This window comes from Urocitellus parryii, unplaced genomic scaffold, assembly GCF_045843805.1.
Source record: "Urocitellus parryii isolate mUroPar1 unplaced genomic scaffold, mUroPar1.hap1 Scaffold_37, whole genome shotgun sequence".
NCBI classification, from domain to species: Eukaryota; Metazoa; Chordata; class Mammalia; order Rodentia; family Sciuridae; genus Urocitellus; species Urocitellus parryii.
This window is the reverse complement of record NW_027553327.1, coordinates 3,124,241-3,144,740: the sequence shown is the minus strand read 5'-3', so window position 1 is coordinate 3,144,740 and position 20,500 is coordinate 3,124,241. Positions and strand designations below refer to the sequence as shown.

At 34.4% G+C, this 20,500-nt stretch overlaps 1 non-coding gene across 1 annotated transcript; it reads right to left on the bottom strand.

Annotated features, from left to right (window-relative positions):
* Positions 1-1,646: 1,646 nt before the first annotated feature.
* Positions 1,647-1,771, bottom strand: LOC144252213 (U6atac minor spliceosomal RNA). The gene has a single exon (XR_013342928.1). It is a non-coding gene; the product is annotated as a U6atac minor spliceosomal RNA (small nuclear RNA).
* Between the last annotated feature and the right edge of the window lie 18,729 nt (positions 1,772-20,500).

The window sequence follows — 20,500 nt, the reverse complement described above, 5'->3', positions numbered from 1 at the left end:
TCAGGAGGCTGAGGCAGGAGGATAGAAATTTCAAGACCAACCTCAGCAATTTAGTGAGGCCCTGAGGACTTAGTGAGATGCTGCTTCAAAATAAAACATATAAAAGGCTGGGGATATGGCTAAGTAGTTAAGCACCACTGGATTCAATCTCCAGTACCCAAAACAACAAAAAAAATATGTATATATAAGTATACAAATATATATACACACACATACACACACACACACACAATAACTGGTACATAATTATTCAGAACATCATATTCATAACAGGCAAAAAGTGAAAGTAACCAAATGTCCTTCAACTCATAAAATATATCAGTTGATGATAAAATGTGGCATATATACAATGGAATATTATTCAGCCATAAAAAGGAATGGATTACTGATTCACACTACAACATGGATGAGCCTTGAAATATTTTGCACAGATAAAAAAACAGTCACAAAAGACCACATATTATATGATTTCATTTATATGAAATACCACTGTAGAAAATTTATAGAGACAGAAAGTAGATTAGCAGTTGCCTAAGGCTGATGGGAAATGGAAAATTGTGAGATGACAGGTAAAAAATATGGAGTTTCTTTTGGGAGTAATTAAAATGTTCAAAATTGACTATAGTGAGAGTTGTACTATCCTGTGATTATAATAAAACAACTGAATTGTACACTTTAAATAGAGGAATTTTATAATATGTGAAGTCATTTTATAGCCTTGGACAGCTTTATTCAGATTACAAATGTTTTTTATTATACCAAGGCTTTTAAAAGGTAGAATAAGTAGCTGGCTTTTTAAAAAATTAGAATCTAAGGCTAAACACAGTGCAGGTGTAGCTCAGTGGTAGAATGCTTGTCTAGTGTGCTTAAGGCCCTGTTCAATGTCAGTACCACACAAATACATACACACACACACACACACACACACACACAGGCAAATGAATCTTATTAATGAATAGAACATTCATTAGGAGGGTACCATCAAATAAATGAATAAATATATTAATTTGACAGCAACATTTTTAGACTTACCTTTATATTGAGTGATATGATTCCAAAAGGGTAAATTTTCTTTTTCCTTTCTTTTGGTACTACAGATTGAACCCAAGGGCACTTAACCACTGAGCATATCCCCAGCCCTTTTTATATTTTTTATTTTGAAGCATAGTCTCACTAAGTTGCTCAGGCTTCTTTGAATTTGCAATTCTCCTGTCTCAGCCTCCGGAGCCACTGCATGAATTTTCAATTCTTGAATTTGTTTTATCCTTGATTTTTTAAAGTTTGTTTTTCAGTGCATTATAGTTATACATAAAAGGAGAGTTCATTCTGACATATTCATAAAAGAAGTAACATAGTTTTCTCCATTTCAATCCTAATACTCCTTACCTCTTCCCTTTCGTTTGCTTTCTCTCTGGTTCCCTTCCTCTTTTCTATTGGTCTTCCTTCTATGGTCTTATTTTTCACTTGATGCATTATAGTTACATATAAATTGGAACGCACTGTGATATATTCATAAATGTCCCTAGAATAATTTGGTTAACTACATTCCCCAGTTCTTCCCCTTCCCCTTGCCTCCTTCCTCCCCAATGTGTCCCCCTACCTGCAAAGCACACTTCTACTCTTCCAAAGTCCCTTCTATTTTTCTGAAAAAATAATGGTTAGATGTCATAGAAGAAAGTGGCAATGTCTTAATCTAATGCCTACTGTCTGGCCCAATGTCTCTTCCATCCTTGTCAAGGGAGTTATAACCTTTTATCCTGTCATTCAACACTATCACTCAATTGCTTTTTAAAAAATTTTTGGTTGTAGATGGACACAATATCTTTATTTATGTATTTATTTATTTTTATGTGGTGCTGAGAATTGAAGCCTCACATGCACTAGGCAAGTGCTCTATCACTGAGCCGCAACCCCAGCCCTCAACTTTTTCTTAATTATCTCATTTGCAAATACTCTTTCTCTTAAAAATTTTTCACAGGAAACTGGAAAGGTAGTAGAGGTTTTTGAAAATCTATTGCAGGACTGGAGTTGATACTCAGTGAAAAAGCAAAAGCTTTAGCATGTACAAGGTCCACAAAGCCCTGAACAGAGGAAAAGAGGGAAAGAAAAGGAGAAGAAAGAAAAAATGAAAAGAAAGGAAGTCCATTGCAATAACTCCCTTCTAAAAATCTATAGTCTAGAACTATGATAGCAGAAGAGAAAAATGAACAGATGAATGTAAAAGACAAATTCATTTGATCTGATGATTAATGATTCACAGATTATGGGGAGAAAGAAAAAGAGGCAATTACTAATATATGCATGGAAGGAGTGTCAAAATTGAGAAAGTTAGAGACAACTGTTTTAGAGAAATTGATAAATTTAGTTGAAATTAGTAATAAATTAATATATAGGTTATTTTGGTAGAAAATTTATCACTGACAGTATGGCATGTTAGAAAAATCAATATAATTTTATGTGTATTTTTATTTTACTACTGTGAACTTCATAAAGATGAGTTCTAAATCTAATTCATTGTGTAATCCCAGCACTGATCTTACTGCCTTTAATAGTTAAAATAATTTTCAGTTGAGTCAACTCAACTGAAACTGGTAGAGCGCTTGCCTAGCAAGTACGAAGCACTAGGTTCGATCCTCAGCACCACATAAAAATAAACAAATAAAATAAAGATATTGTGTCCAACTACATCTAAAAAAATTTTTTAAAAATCTAATGGACATATGTCTTTTTCCTCAGTCTTAAAGGATATATTCCCAGAAAATTTAAAACTCAGTATGTTGAAATGTCATCAGTAATTCATTTAGAATTTCTGCTCATAAAAATAATCAATTCAGAGGGGGGATAGTAGAGAATAGGACAGACAGCAGAATACATCAGACACTAGAAAGGCAATATGTCAATCAATGGAAGGGAAACTGATGTGATACAGCAATTTGTATACGGGGTAAAAGCGGGAGTTCATAATCCACGTGAATCTACCGTGTTATATGATGTATTAAGAACTATGTAATGTTATGAATGACCAATAAAAAAAAATAATAATAATCAATTCAATGCATTATGTTACTAACATAAGCAAATATATTATGCTTTCAGACAGTAATTGCTCCTTAGTAAACTTACTGTTGAAAATGCCTATGTCCAATATCAAATAAGATTTATGTCTAATACAGATCTTCATTTTGGAGTAATGGCTTTTTATTAAAAATACTTACTGTTCTGTTTTTCACCAAGAGCAACCAATGTTTCAAGAACTTTAATTCCCTCTTGAACATCCAAAAGTTCATTGTTACTGGCTGGTCTGTTTCTTTCAACAGCTTTTAGCTTTTCAACCACTATGGGGGCTAATGAATGGATGTAGGGAGTTGAAAGGGCATGGTTGGAATGCTGGAAGACTGAGAGGAGAAGCTGGTAACATTTGGCTTGAACCTATGTAAGGAGATCATTCAATCAATTAACACATGATAGTTCTTATCTGCTCTACAATCACATTACATCTTAATATGTATGTAATACAGCACAATGAAAATATAAATGTTATTTTCCATATAAGAGAAATGAAAGAGAGTAATGGAACTTTCTTTCAATAAGCTAACTGAATAAACCTCTCAAAAAAATCGGAATCTCTCAAAATAATTCTTTATACCAATTTAAGTTTTGTAGCCATAGAAAATAAAGTCTCACTGGCTTTTAGATTAGAAAAAACTTCATATGAATAATTATTTTTTAAAAAAGGAAGAAGGAAAGGAAGAAAAGTTGTAAGTATTGGGGGAAAATAGTGGAATAAAATTGTTTCAGCAATTTGTAGAATACAAATTGCCAAACTTCACTGACATCAGAAATACCTGGGGAGCATTTTAAAAATACAGATTCCTGAGTCACAACTCTGAAGACCCTGATTCAGGGAGCTAGGGAGCCAGGAATGTTCCTAAGTTGTTTTATTTTTCCTGATACACAGAAGATTTGATAATCATAACTTAAGACTTCACCACTGTAAAATAATAAAACATGTTTTCTAAAAAAACAAGTTTTGAATAGGCTTATTAAAACATGTAATAATAAATTTATCCATTAATGTAGTGAGTATCATTTAAATAAATATTGGAAACCCTGAAAATCTCTCCTAATATGGCCAAGAACTAATCAAAGATATTAGAGAATTTCTGCATATTTAAGTAAACATACAAATGTGTTTCTTTTATAGTTAAACCCAGTGATATTTTCTAGTTTTTCCATTTAAAACTCTTACTGTAAATATTTAGGTTTTCCTTATATATAACACATTTTAGTGAATCAACCAGATATTCTCCTGATAAAGTGGAATGTTTGCTTAGGTGTAACTTACCCATGGGTCACATGAATTTAATGCATTTTTAAATGTGTTCATGCAGCCATTCTGTAATGACTGAACTCCTATTATTTCACTACAGCAGACCACAGGAAGAGTGCAATTGCTGTCAGCATGCTAACTTCATCAGGTGTGGACACAGAATCTTCTGAAAATGAAAAATGGAAAAAAAGTGCCATTTCCAAAACTTTTGGAAATTTAATCTTCAACAACTCTCTCCTGCTCCTAACATTAATCAAAGTTTATCAAGAAAATAAATTAAAATGTTACCATTTTGAAACATGTAATTATAAATAATTCAGGCAAAATGGATACTAAAACCACTGTGTGCAAGTTATATAGACAGCAAACAATTAAGGTAGTTTCAAAATATCTCCCCATTGATTCCTTGTTAGTTGTAAAAGGGAGAAATGACAACTGTATAGTGGAGAAACAAGGCAGATACACGATCTTAACGAAGTCATTAAAGTTAAGATTCCCAATAATGAGACAAAGCAACATTATATGCTTTCTTATATAATGCTCTGAGAAGACATAACAATATTTATATAGTATTTTTCCAAAAATGCATAAAAGTAAAGAAAAAAATAGATAACTCAAAATTCTGAAACATTCTACAAAAGTAGATGGCCTGCACTCTTCAAAAATATTAATGTCATGGGGCTGGGATTGTGGCTCAGCAGTAGAGTGCTCGCCTACCTCAGCACTACATAAAAAACCTCAGCACTACATAAAAAACAAGTGGATAAATAAATAAAAAACGAAGGTATTGTGTCCAACTACAACTTAAAAACAAACAAACAAAAAAACATTAATGTCACAAAAGATTAAGCCTGAGGAACTATCCCAGATTAAAGAAAACTAAAGAAATATGACAACTAAGGAAAAGAAAAAGTTTTATAAAAGTCATGATTAGGACATTTAAAATATGCATATGAATAATAACAGCATTTTATCAATGTTAAATTGCCTAAATTTTATAATTCTTCTATTATCATGTAAGGAATGTTCTTGTTCTTAGGAAATCTGTGAAGTATTTAAAGAGTCATGATGACTTCAACATATTTTCAAATGGTTCAGCAAAATTAATAATAAAGGTACAGAAGCTGAGGTTGTTGCTTAGTGGCAGAATACTGGCCTCCCACATGTAAGTCACTGAGTTTTATCCTTAGCACTGCATAAAAATAAATAAACAAAATAAAGATATTGTATCAGTGTATAACTAAATTTTTTTTTAAAAAAATAAAGGTATAAGGGTTATGTGGATAATAATAAATCCTTGAGGCAAAATGTTAACTGGTGAATCTAGGAGGAGGGTATATTGGTGTTTTCTACACTTGAAATTAAGTTTGACTGGCTGGGGATGTGGCCCAAGCAGTAGCACACTCGCCTGGCATGTGTGCAGCCCGGGTTCGATCCTCAGCACCACATACAAACAAAGATGTTGGGTCCACCTAAAATTTAAAAAATATATATTAAAATTCTCTCTCTCTCTCTCTCTCTAAAAAAAAATTCAGTTTGAAATTTATTTCAAAAATCAAAGGATTAAAAGTGAAAAAAAAGTTTTGCAGCATTCTTGATGGGATTTATGTACATGTGTATGTATGTCCACATAAATACGCATACACATATTTCAAAATAAAATATCTCAGCTCTTAGAGTAAAGAAGTAGCGTTTCCAAATGGAAATTCTTCATTATATATTTTTTTCTTAAGCAAGAAATAAGGGGGCTGGGGATATGGCTCAAACTGTAGCGCACTCGCCTGGCATGCTTACGGCCCGGGTTCCATCCTCAGCACCACATAAAACCAAGGTGCTGTGTCTGCCGAAAACAAAAAATAAATATTAAAAAATTCTCTCTCTCTCTCTCTCTCTCTCTCTCTCTCTCTCTCTCTCTCTCTCTGTCTCTCTCTCCTTTCTCTCTCTATCTTTAAAAAAAGGATTAAGGGAATTGCTAGCCTTATACTATATCAATATTCCCATGGCTTTGATCCTTCATTCATAAGTATACCTCCTGTGAGTTCAGCTCTGGACAGAATATCTTAGGCAAGTTAATTGTATTATCAGACCTTCAAATTCACTTCATATAATGAACCAGCTTGATAAAATAGCAAACACTTTCTGTTAATGTTGACAATTTAGGTCTGGGGTTGTGGTTCAGTGGTACAGTATTTGCCTAGCACATGTGAGGCACTGGGTTTGACCCTCAGCACCGTATAAAATTAAACTTAAAAAAATAAATAAATAAAGGCATTGTATCCCTCTACAACTAAAAAAATTTTTTTTTAATTGACAATTTAGGGTTCGTGCTGCAGCTCAGTGGTAGAGTGCCTGCCTCACATGTGTGAGGCACTGGGTTCAATCTTCAGCACAACATAGAAAAAATAAAATAAAAAATAAAGATATTGTAGGGCTAGGGCTGGGGCTTAGTGATAGAGTGTCTAGCACATGCGAGGCACTGGATTTGATCCTCAGCACCACTTAAAAATAAAATAAAATAAGGGTATTGTGTCCAACTACATTATATATATATATATATATATATATATATATATATATATATATATATATATGTGTGTGTGTGTGTGTGTTTGTGTATATATATATTCTAGATATGCTCAACAAAATTAAAACTAAACTACTTATAACAAATTCTTAAGCATTTCTTCTTCCTGATATTTCTATTTATCTATCAATCTGCACATACATTCATATATGAGGCATTTAATCTTTTTAAGTTTGTTAAAATCTATGTTAAGATGCAAAATATTAACACTTTATAAAGCTAAAATAATTTCAGTTACATTAATATAACTAAAGTTTTTCCCTTATACATGATTTTTTTTAAAAAAATCACATTCTAAATATCTGTACATTATTCAAAATATAAAAAGCATATGGAAAATAAAATAAGAAAATAAAACTTGTAATTCTACCATCCAGTGACAGTTTAGGTTTAATTTCTAGGTTTTGACTTAATTTCTTCTGGTCTAAGTTAATTATATATATGTTTTCTTAAAAATATGATATATAACAGATAAAATGGACATATAATTCAAACTAATATATCATCATGAATAATTTTTCCCACTGACAAATATATTTATAACACATTTTATTATTGTAAAATAAATGTATTGATGATAAATAATTTTGAATTTAATTTTTTAATTAACAAGGCCAAAGAGTATGCATTCTCTGTGTGTGGTACTATGGATTAAATTTAGTGCCTCATGCATGCTAATCAATTGTTCTACCACTGAGCAACATATAGCCCCAAGTATGCATTTTCTTTCTTTTTACTTTTTTTAATTGGTATCGGGAATTTAACCTACTTTATCACTGAGCCACATCCCCAGTCCTTTTTATTTTAAAATCTGAGACAGGGTCTCACTAAGCTGTTCGGGGCCTCACTAAGTCACTGAAGCTGGTCTCAAACTGGCAATCCTGTGTTAGCCTCTCTAGTCATTGGGATTACAGGCGTGCACCACCACTTTTACCTAATGTGCCTTCTTTCCTTTGTTCTTTCTTCTATTGGTTATTAATTCTCTTATAAGACCTCTTTATTTGTTAATAGAATAAACAGTGGCATAGATATTATTATTAGTTTTTCAGATACTTTTCAATGTAAGATGCTTTGATGTCTACATAGGCCAATATATCAGTCTATGTATATGTATATTTCCTCTGCAGTATCTCTCACTGACTTATAGTTAGTCTTTTGCCATTCTGCCAAAAAAAGCTCATCTGTATTTTCTTTGTTTTCTTATTTTAAACATTTGATATTACCATTTAAATTTATCTCATGTTTATTTTAAATCATGATATAAGATGAAGGGATAATGAGAATTTATTTCTCAAACAGTTAATTGGTACACCCATTTGAAGAATCATAAATAAATGATATTTATTGTTTATTTGCTTAAAATACATGTGTCTTCTATAGAAATCTCTTCTGTTCTACTGTCCCATCCACTGATTCCTGGGCTACTAAACATTTTTAAATTATGTGGAATTTTTGTATTAGGCAACAGGACAAATCTTTCCTTATTATTCTTTTTTTTAGTTCTTCTACATTTTCTTTATAGCCAAAAAAGAAAAAACTTGAGAGAAAAAGCCAAACACAGAAGAAAATGGACAAAAACATGACTAAGGATTTCCCTCCAAATGAAACACAAACATGAAAAATACTTATATTCATTAGGAAAATGAGAAGTAACAATTAAAGCAACATGATAGGACATATTAGCCATCATATAACAAAATTTGGAAACCAAATAATACCAAGTATTGGTCAGGATATGGGGAAACAAAGATCATCTTATGCTGCTGATGTGAGTGATAATTCACTTGGCTACTTTGGAGAACAATTTGGCGATGTCTGATAAAATGGAAGTTAATATATGCCATCAATTCCACTTATAGATATATACCCTAGAAAATTTCTCACAGCACACATGCAAAATCAATCCATGTTTGCTAAAGCAACGTTTTTATTTGGGAGAAACTAAAAACAGCAAAAATATCCATTGACAGGAATGAATAATTGAACAAATAAATGTGATGTAAAGCTACATAGGAGTTAAGAATGAATGAAGGTTTTATTTATCTACATTAATAGAACCAAAAATTAATTACAGAGGGAAAAAAAGTAGAATGGGATATTATAACATTACTTATGTAAATTAAATAGTACAAAAATATATATCATTCATGGTTACTTATCTTACTTTCTATATAATGAATATATACATATATATAAACTAAGTATATTTGTTAGAATAATTGATACATATTAACATAGAAAATATAATTTATAATAGGGAAATTTCTGGAATAAAATATATCAATACCAAGTTTATGGTTCCATTTAGGGTACACTGCAATAGTGACAGATACTTGAACTTCTTTCCAATTTTATATCAATTATACTAACACATGTCAATTCTGGGTATATATCATATCTTTTTTTTAAACTTTCCAGTATATATGAAAGTTCTAAGACAAAGATATATAAAGTCAATGATTCAGACAGAGTTATTGAAACTTCAAATCCAAAAAATGTGACTAATGCACCTCTCTGAGTTAATTCAATGTTATACAGCAATTTTCTGATTAGAATACTTAAATAATTAATTAATTAGGGAACAGATAGATATCTGAACAGATCAAAGGTTTTAAAAAACTCTGACAGGTTACCTGGTCGTGAATATTCCAGGATACATGCAAGAGTGCTATGAATTAGAGCTGTCAGTTTTGGCCATTGAAAGCGTCACGATACTTTTAATCCCTTGAAGAGCTGCACTGACTGGTAGAGGAACCTGATTGTCTGCAGACTTTATTGCTGTGTCTTTTAATATTCTTGCAATTAAGAACAGAATTGTAGGCAGGATTGTCATACATCCTAAAATAAAAACAAATCAGATTACCTCATAACTACTCAATGCCACTGTAGAAGTTTCCATTCCTTATTTTTTTTACAATTAATTATGTTTGTCTTTTTTTCCCCTCTTCCTTTAGACAGGGTCTCACTTTGTTTCTCTGGCTGGCCCCACATTCCTAGGCTAAAGTGATCCTTCTGCCTCAGCCTTTGGAATAGCTGGGACTAGAGTGCATGCCACCATGCCTGGCTGACTATGGTTTCATATTATTTATTTTCTTTGTTTTTATATAAAATTTGCTACATTACTTTTACTATAATTCAATGTTTGAAAAAGAACATAAGAAATTGCCATTTATTTTAGAGAAGAGAGAACTGATATTTTCTTTTTCCAACCCAGCCATTTTGTTACTGCTAATATTTCACCTATTTAGTAGTCCATGCCCTTCATAATTAAAATGAAAAAGAAGATAGAAAAACAGAAAGAGAAAACTACCATATACATTGAGAAGCATCTAAGTTACCTGGTGAATCTTATTAGTAATTCTAAAATATATAATTAAACTTCAGTGTACTAAAGGCAGCCTAATCAAGCCAGGAAAATGAGAAGACTACTGAGGTAAGCAAAGAAGAAATTATAGAATCCCAGAATTTGTGGATAAAAATTCAACCATGGTGGTGGGGGTGGGGGGGCCTGGGGTTGTGGTTCAGTGGTTGAGCATGTTCGAGGTGCTGGGTTTCACCCTCAGCGCCACATAAAAATAAATAAAATAAAGATATTGTGTCCAACTACAACTAAAAAAAAAAATCAACCACACACTTAACAAAAGAATCCCTTCACTATTCTTATAGGTAGCTTCCTACAAAACTCCAAGGAGAGAAAGTCATTCTTTTTACACATGTAGGGTAACTGTAAGAATCAAAAAATTGTCCCTTGGTTATACTGAAATTTACCAGTATGTTTACTAATAATTATTTTTACTTTCCAGCAAAACAAGGAAAGTTTGCTTCCATACAACAGTTTTTCAATATCTATTATATTTACTAGTCATGATTTCTTTAGATACTCCTTAGAGATGGCTATCACTCTCCTCTGAAATTCTTTAGCTTTTCAATGTTGCTCATGAATGTAAACCAGATTAGAAAATAATGAGCTTTGTAATTCTACCTTACTATCTTCCCAGTCTGCAGTTCTGTCTTGTTTGAAACATATCTGAAAAGTCAGCTTAGGTCTTTCATTTTTTGAATCTTTAATCTTTATAGGATCTTAAAAGTACATAAATCTTTTTAAAAGACTGACCTCTCATTTCACACTTGAGATTTAAGAGAAAAATAAATTATAAGTGTTTAAAATTCAAGGCAAGATCACTTTCATTACTGCTTATAATGCATTTTGAAATACTGATCAATACTGTACCAGCAGGTGAACAAAGGGACTGTAAATCAGAGGGAATAGTGACTGTGGCTGACACCAGAGGAGCACTTTCTTCTGACAGCCGGGTTTTAGTGGCTATGTGACTTGGAGAGTCTGACATCTTGGTACTCAGATGTGGCATATGCTGAACTAAAATGAACATCAATAGTTCCATAGTTGCAAACATAAGAGATTTTCCAGGAATGAGGCCACAACTGTAAAGTCCTTCTCCTAATACTGGACAGGACTATTTTTCCATTTGATCTTCATCTTAGATAAAAAATAATTTTGGTGAAATTTTCAGCAGAAAATTGAAAATGGCATATAAAATATCACAATAAATACCTTTAAGAAATTCCTTCAAACGGAATTACAAGTAAATGCCTAAATAATGCCAAATGTCTTTCTTAGTATATAATTCTATGCCTTACTAGAATTTTGTGTATTAACTTCTCTAAACTGATGGATAGTTATTTTTTACTTGGAAAATATTAGGTATTTATTTCCTAATAAAGATAACACATATTCTAGGTTAAACTATGTGAAGTTAACATTTTTGGAGGGGAAAAATGATGAGCTATCAGCAATTTCATTTGGTCCTAATGAAAACAAAATCAGTTTCAAATTTTCTAAATGTATGATCATTTTTTAAATCATAAACCTCCTGGCCTTACACTCAGCACCTCAACACCAATCAGCTATTATGAATTGAATCAAATAAGTTGAATTAATTTTAATTTTAAAGGATAAACGTATATTATTAAAAGCTGAGAAAACATACATATGAAAACAAAGTATTTTGCAATTAATATTAACATAGAGGGCTGTGTAACAAATAAGAATATTAACAATCTTGGGAAATGGTCACATTTCATTCCAACAGGTATTTAAGCAACAGATGTCTTAAATGTTTAAGTTGAATTATTCTCCCACAGTTAAAAAATACTTGAATTAAACAATATTGATAGAGTTTAGTGCCCTTAAACCAAATATAAGCTCAGTACCTGAGAGTTGTGTGCCACAGACAACAGGGATTTTTGGGGAGTCCCTCCTCTATTCAACTCAGCAAGGATTACAAACTTTCAGCTTTCACAGGTAGTCTGCCCAATGAGTCTGCCTCAAATTTCAAAGTCAGAGAAAGCTCAATCACAAATAAAGTACCTTTACCTCTTCCCTTAATGTTTCCACTTTATCTAATGCCCAGTTTCTTTCCCAAGTTGATTCATCTTTCTTCATGTGATCCCACTGTTCCCAGCCTAGTTGACTTCCCAGGGATTCTTCAAGGATTTCAATCATATCTCATATGTCTTCAACTGGGAGGTTGAATAGTCTAGTATATAACTAGACAGGGATGTCTAGTTAGACTATTCTCCTCAATATAAGAAAAATGTTCAATTCTTTCTTATCTAAAGCTCCCAAAGTCTCTTAGACCCTTTTATCTACCCACATGCCTCCTCTGTCTTGCTCCTTCCTTTCCCAGCCTAGATGTTTCCACTTCATTTACTTTCTCATTCACCCCCCTGATCTTCTACAATCTGGCTTTTACCAACCCAAGAAAATCCTCTGAAGAAGGTCTCTAATAATCTCTTCCGGACCCTTTTCTTTCCTCATTTATGTACTGTTTCTTTAGATGTTATAATCTGCATTTTTTTTTTTTTTTGGTACTGGGGATTGAACCCAGGGGTGCTTAACCACGGAACCACATCCCCAGCCTCCTTTTTGTTTTGTTTTCATTTTGAGACAGGGTCTTACTAAGATGTGTAGGGCCTCACTTAATTTCTGAGGCTGGCTTTGAACTTGTGATCCTCCTAAATCAGCCTTCAGAGTCACTGGGATCACAGGCATTAGCCACCACTCCTGGCCTCATCTGCCTTTCTTGAAATTTCTTTCTTATCTTATGGGGGGGGGAAGTGTCCTCCCGGCAGCTCTGGTTCAACCCAAACTTCTGGCCGCTGCGGTGGCCGCGCTGAGCTCCAGGCGGGGCTGGCGGCGCCTCCTCGGTCTTCTCTTCCTAGTTGGCCCGCCAGCAGCGGCTGCGCAGCCTGAGCCGCGGAGTGGGCGCGGTGGCGCTGCAGAAGGTCCACGGGTCTACTCTGTGCGCCCAGCTCACCTCACTCCTGCAGGGCTCCTCCAGGTGCTTGTTTATGGCTGGAGCCTCAGCTGCTCCGGCTGCCCTATCCCCCATCCTACCTCATCCCCCAGACCTCGCCCCCCCAGCAGCGCTCCCCTAATTGACTGCCCCCACACCCCTCTTGGCCTGGCTGGCCCCCTCCCCCTCCTCCTCCTCCTCCCACCTGGGCGGCCAGGCCCTTCCTCCCTTGCACGCCTCCTCCTCATCTTTTCCCTCCTTCTCCTCTTCCTCCAGCAGCCTGACGCGCTACTGCTCGGCGCTGCTTCTCTGCTTGCCTTGGTTCCGGGCGCACCCAGAGAAATGGGAGAATCGCCGCGTTCAGAGCGCCCGCCAGCACAGTGGCCACCGCTGCTAGCCTAGGAGCACCCAGGGCCAGAAGGCTACACCAGTGCCAGGCAGTTTTGAGTTCTTTCCCTCTGTCTGATTTCAGAGTGTATGTGGCTTGCTAGATGGAGCTCTATTGAATATTTGCTCCAAACTCCCAACTCTGGGATCTTTATTCAATATGAGAAACTCCTTTCTCTTCTTTAAGAAGCAATATGTACCAATAGGGTGTTCAGGGCTGCATCTCTTCTTATTGGTTGGTCCAACTTTCCTGTTCATTGGGGGGTGGGGGGTCACTTTTAATTGTCCTCTTTGGTCAGCCATCTGTAATGCTTCATCAGCACCCATGCAGTTTAGTTCTTAAACATAGTGTCTCCTCTGCTTTCTAGAAATCATTAATTGAACACATGAGCCTGAGTATATGTTAAATGTTTTTGATATCTCTTTTAATCCTCAGTAATCTCATCATAAGTTATGATGAGACATATTTTTTTACAGAAGAGAAACTGGCTCAGAGAAATGATTTAATTATTCCAAAGGGCCATAGGCAATGTGCCTGAGTCAAGATCAGGTCAAGGTTCTGGTGACTTCATGTTGACACTATGTTGCTTTCCATCCAGGAGCAGCTTGTTGGTCGTGGAGTCTGGAATGCTTATCATATTCCACATCAAAATGTCTCTGCTAGGTTTCACTGTGTTTCCGCGTCCCTAGTTGCTGATCAGGGTGGTGGCCATTTACCTGTTTAGAACTAGGAGTACGCCCAAGTCTTACTGGCTAACTGGGCTTACAGGTCTTTCTTAACTCCCCAACATCCAGCTCATCCTGATCTTACTACTAGGCTAAATCCTGCTTAGATGAGGCAGAAACTGTACATGTCAGTGTCCAGATCTGTGTGAAGATTTTACATCTTTATTCTGACATTGTTACATTCTGAAGCCATCAAAGGATTAAAGGGAGAGTTCCTTGTTTCTCATTCTAAGCTTTATTTTTTTTTAGTTACTAAAATAAAGTTTGAGACTCTAAGCATATCATCAGAGCAGTTTATTTGCCAATGATGCAGTGAAACACACATTAAAAATGCTTTCAGGAAGTAAAACTTGGGGCTAGGGTTGTGGCTCAGTGGTAGATCACTCACCTAGCATGCATGAGGCTTTGAGTTCGATTGTCAGCATTATATGAAAAAAAGATAAATAAGTAAAGGTATTGTGTCCATCTACTATATATATATATATATATATATATATATATATATATATGTGTGTGTGTGTGTGTGTGTGTGTGTGTGTGTGTGTGTGTGTGTAAAAATAAAATTGGTGGTTTAGGTTTCAGCAGGCCATGAATCCAGATATTATTACAGTTAATGAAATTAATGGTAACTATTATTTGTTGATTATGTATATTGTTCCCAGACTTTATGTACATTCTCTTGTTTAATCCCCAAACAATTCTACATAACAGGGACCATTATCTTGGTTTTATAGATGAGGAAAACTAGGCACAAATCAGTTAAGCAACTTGTCTTAGATCAGGTTATAGGTTATCAATCGGAGAGTCAGAATTTGGAGATAGGGTATCTGATTTCAGAGCACAAGCTTTCCATCAAACATAAAGAATTATAATGTTTTATTTAAACAAATAGAAAATTATAGATAGTGTTGTTTTTCAAAGTAATAATGCTGTTACCTTGAGACAATATATATATACCCATTTCCTAAGAATATTGTCATTTCCCCAAAATATTTTTGGTACTGCCCTTTGATCCAATTATAAATATACTAGAAAATTAGACTTGTTAGATTCCTAGCCTGGTTTTGATTTTAAAACACCATTAGCTTAGTATAAAAATAGTTCCTTCAATCAAAAAAATTGATGAATATTGTCCCTCATGGAAATATACAAAATCAATTAATTCCCCAAATAAGAAATAAAAATGACAAATAAACATACAAAAATAGTTTAAGCAAATATAGTCAAAGACATGCAAATTATAGTGAGAAAACAATTTTCATCTATTAGATTCACAAAAACCTTAATGACTGGCAATATCCAGGACTGGCAAGGCTGGAGGCAACAAGGACTTTCATGAATTATTGATAGTACTACAACACAGTTCCTTTTTTTCTGGAAAGAAGTTTGGCAACATATATGAAGTTTTAGCAGGATGTATTCCTGATCCAGATATCATAATTTTGTGGGGCGGATGGTTCTGGAGATTGAACTCAGGGGCACTTGACCACTGAGCCACATCCTTAGCCCTATTTTTTGTTTGTTGTTTGTATTTTAATTAGATACAGAATCTCACTGAGTTGCTTCATGCCTCACCTTTACTGAGGCTGGCTTTGGACTCAGGATCCTCCTTCTTCAGCCTCCTGAGCCACTGGGATTATAGGTGTGTGCCCTGACTCCCAGCTCAGATACCACAAATTTTTATTGTATCTGTAAAGATATTCATGATGCATTGTTGATTTTTTTAAAAAGGAATGATATGATAATAATCATGGTAGAATCTCATTTTATTTATATTTATACTTAACTTTATATCCTATCACTATACAAAAAATATCATATATAAATAAAATTCTGGAAAAAATGTTCACACACATATGATTTACATTGGCACAGACTGCAATAATTTTGAACTGTTTTTAAGACATGAAACATATTCACAAATGAAGTGGACTTGCCATGTAGGAAGACAAGCTTTCTTTGTGTGAAACGTGGATCAGTCTCAAATGAGAATTTACAAAATTGTTTTATAATATGATGGAAAGAAGCTCTCCAAATGGTGAAGACATTCAAGTGCTCAATATTTGAAGGTATAATTCTGGACTGTTTGTTAACAAAATCTTCATACTGATCTTATTTTTGTACCTCATTTGTTCTGTTTATTTACATCAGTTTTCATTAAAAAATTTGAGACCTGACCCCTAAAGAAATTCACTCACTCAGTGTATGAACAGGCAGTAATCCCTTTAGCTTTGGCATGCATTAGTAAATGAAAGCATATTTTTAGTTGCTTGACCAAGCTCAGGAATCTGCAAGTCTGCTAACATTGCATTATGTGGATGGTGCCCTGAATAATACCATGTACCTTATTGCAAAAGCTGAATATGTGCTTGTGGAATTCATTTTATTTGATTTATAAGGACTGCTGCACACAAATAAATTATTGTAGTGTCTGTGATTAATGGGACACCACACGGCTGCATGGATTTCATAAATCATTTGATGCAATGTCTGAGTGAATTTTACTTGCAAAATCAGTTTCAATCAGCCTGGCTTGAAAACTATGTAAAGCAGAAGGAGCTGTCCAGTTGTGGGAGGTATCAAGGTGGAGCAGCAGGGATCACTACATCCAGTTTATATCTCCAGTTATTAGTGCTTTGGAAATGTGAATACACAGCACATAAATTAAATCTGCAGATGGAATTGAAAATGTCACAAATGTTGAGAAGGCCAGGGAAATGATACAAATTGGCCTGAAGTGATAAGTGGGGGTTGGAATAAAGACCAAAAAAATGTGACAGATTTGTCCGTGTGCATGAATCTGCAAATGCTTTGAAAAGTTGGTTAATTTTATAACTCCGTTAAGATCCCAAATATCATATAAAATCTATTTGGGAATAATGAATATTTTAGAAAGTGACTACATGGTTTTATTCCAAGATAAATAATATTCAGCATTTGTTTTTAAAATAATGATTTTATGGCTTTTTCAATACATAGATAATACATATTCATCATGGAAGAATCAGAAGCCATAGATCAGCAACAATAAAAAATATTCTTTAGATTTTTAATGGGATATATATTCATATAAACAAAAATGAGAAAATGAACTAATGTTGCATATTTAATTTGGTATCCAGCTTTGTGTTGTTGTGATTATTGTTTTATTTTTTTCTTTGTTTTTTCAGTACTGGGAATTGAACCCAAGGTCTTTCATATGCTGGGCAAGTATCCACCAATGAATGACACCCTGCTAGCCCCTTTTTTTTAAATACTTTTTTTAGTTTTTGATGGGCCTTTATTTTATTTATTTGTTTATATGTGATGCTGAGAACTAAACAGTGTATTACACATGCTAAGTGAGTGCTCCATCACTAAGCTACAACCCCAGCCACACCAACCCTTTTATCTCTCTCTCTCTGTCTGTCTGTCTATATAGATGAGAGAGAGAGAGGAGAGAGAGAGAGAGAGAGAGAGAGAGAGAGAGAGAGAGAGAGAGAGAGATGAGTTGATGGGTCTTTATTGTTATTTATTTATATGTGGTGCTGAGAATCAAACCCAGTGCCTCACACATGCTAGGCAAGCATAGAGTGCTTGCCTACAATTGAGCTACAACTCCAGCCTCACTACCCCTTTGTTCCATATTTTTATTGGTGCTTTAGAATTACACATAATGGTGAGATTCAATGTTATATACTCATACATGCAGACAACATAACAACATAATTTGGCCAATATAATTCCCCAGTATTTCTCAATATATTTCAGTCAATATCATTCTCCTTCCTCCTTTCCTCTAGTATGCTCCTATACTGATCTCCCTCAATTCTTCTATTTTCATGAGATCTCCTCATTTTCTTTTCCTCTTTCCACATATGATAGAAAACACAGGAACATTTGCTTTCTGAGTTTGGCTTGTGTCACTTAACATAATGTTTTCAAGTTCCATCCATTTTTCTGCAAATGACACAATTTCATTCATAAAGGCTGAATAAAACTCCACTGTTTATACATATAACATTTCCATTCTACCTTTTCAGATAGCCATTGTGTAACCAGTCTGGTGTCAGGTAGAGTTTCTCAATGAACAAGGCAGACAAGGCCTCTGCTTTTATAGAGCTTATACTGAAATGATTGGAGCATAAATCAGCAAAGAAAACAATCTTATTGGTACTAAATACTTTACATGGAATTAAAATGAAGAGTGTTAGGGTCATCCCAGATAGACTGAATGGCTATGTTAGAAGGGGTCAGGAGAGAGCATTTTTTTGAATAGGTAATCTTTAAGCTGAAATAGGAATGAGCAGAAGTGAGCCATTGAGTATGAGGTCAGAGTATTTCTGGCAGGGGGAACAGCTAATACCAAGCACTAGGCTGAGAACAAGCCTAGGAGACAGGAGGACATTGGGGTGGTGGTAGAAGAAGAGGGATGATGAAGAATACAGGGGAGCCAGACTTAGTGAGGAAGGGGCAAAGTCAATGTGTTGGAAGTCTTAATGAATTGCTGATGCAAAGGAAAACTCAGAGCAGTGAACTGTCAGAATAGAGAGACATGAGCAGAGAAGAGTATGCCTGAAACTGAGATTATAGAGGAGCTATAGTTACTGGTGATGATGAGGTTAAGCATAGGAACCAATGAATGAAGAAATTGTGATGGAAAAATAGATCACTGGATGACCGAAGTTCATTAAGAAAAAATATTTTGTACGGCTTTCTTTATTTTCTTTAGATATATTTCATAGTTAACCTACATAAATACATTTTTAAAAATTAATATAATTCTCTAACTAAAATACAAGGATAATTAAAAGAAAACACTTATAAAATTTTATGTATTTCAATATTTAAGTGCTTAGATACAATTACATTAGACATAGAAGTAGCATACAGTAGATATATGCTTGCACCTATGCATAGTATCTCCTATGAATTTAACAGCTACAAATACAGATTAATGCAGGTGTGTTATGAGGGTGACTTAAGTAGCATTGCTTCAAGTGATACACACACATTTCTAAAATGGAAAAGACCTACTTTCAAGAACTCATTGTATAATTCTGAATTTTAAAAAAGAGTAGTCTTCTACTTATTGGATACTTGCATTCCTGAAAAATGCCATATTAAAACTTCAAAAATACTGTAATCCCAGTGGTTGGGGAGGCTGAGGCAGGAGGATTGTGAGTTCAAAGCCAGCCTTAGCAAAAGAGAGGTGCTAAGCAACTCAGTGAGACACTGTCTCTAATAAAATATAAAATAGGACTAGGGATGTGGCCTAATGGCTGAGTGCCCCAGAGTTCAATTCCTGGTACTCAAAAACAACAACAACAACAACAGAAATGTCAAAAATACTTTGTGTTTCTATGTTAAACATAATTAGGTTCAAGGATAAAATGGCTATAAACAATTCTTTTTAGCAACAGGAAAAAATCCAGCGCATTAAATAATGGTGCAGGACATAAGATGAGTCTTTGTTTCAGGGACTGGCCAGTACAGTGTAGGAAGCATATGGTCTGTGTGTTCTGCCAACTGAGGAGCATCATCTTCCTACAATCATTATGCCCACAGAAAATGACCCATAGATTTGGGAAAGCTGATATGTGTGTCCACCCACAGAGTCTATTTAACTGGTTTAAAGCAAGGCTCAGTTCAATTACTGGTCTAGGAGAGGCCCAGTTGAGTGCTAGGAGAGAATTGTCTATATTAAAATATAGATCCCTTGCATCAAGGCCATCAAGAATGGTGGTACAGGGCTGGGGATGTAGCTCAAGCGGTAACATGCTTGCCTGGCATGAGCAGGGCACTGGGTTCAATCCTCAGCACCACAAAAAAATAAAATAAAGACGTTGTGTCCACCAAAAACTGAAAAATAAATATTAAAAAAATTCTTTCTCTCTCTTCTCTCTTAAAAAAAGAAAAAAAAAATGATGGTACAGTTTGTACACTGCATAGTCCCAGAGGGCAAAACTAGTCAAATGACTATTTTTTTCTCTCAAATAAAAACCTTAAGCTTGCTAGGTGGCTCAAGTGAAATTGGATGTGAAAATATCATATTCATATTTTAAGTAACAATTTTTTAATTGTTATGTTTCTCTCTTCATAGACCTATAAAATTTATTACATATATTAAAAATTAAGCCTTATAAGGTATTTTAAATTTTAAAAAATTATATAATC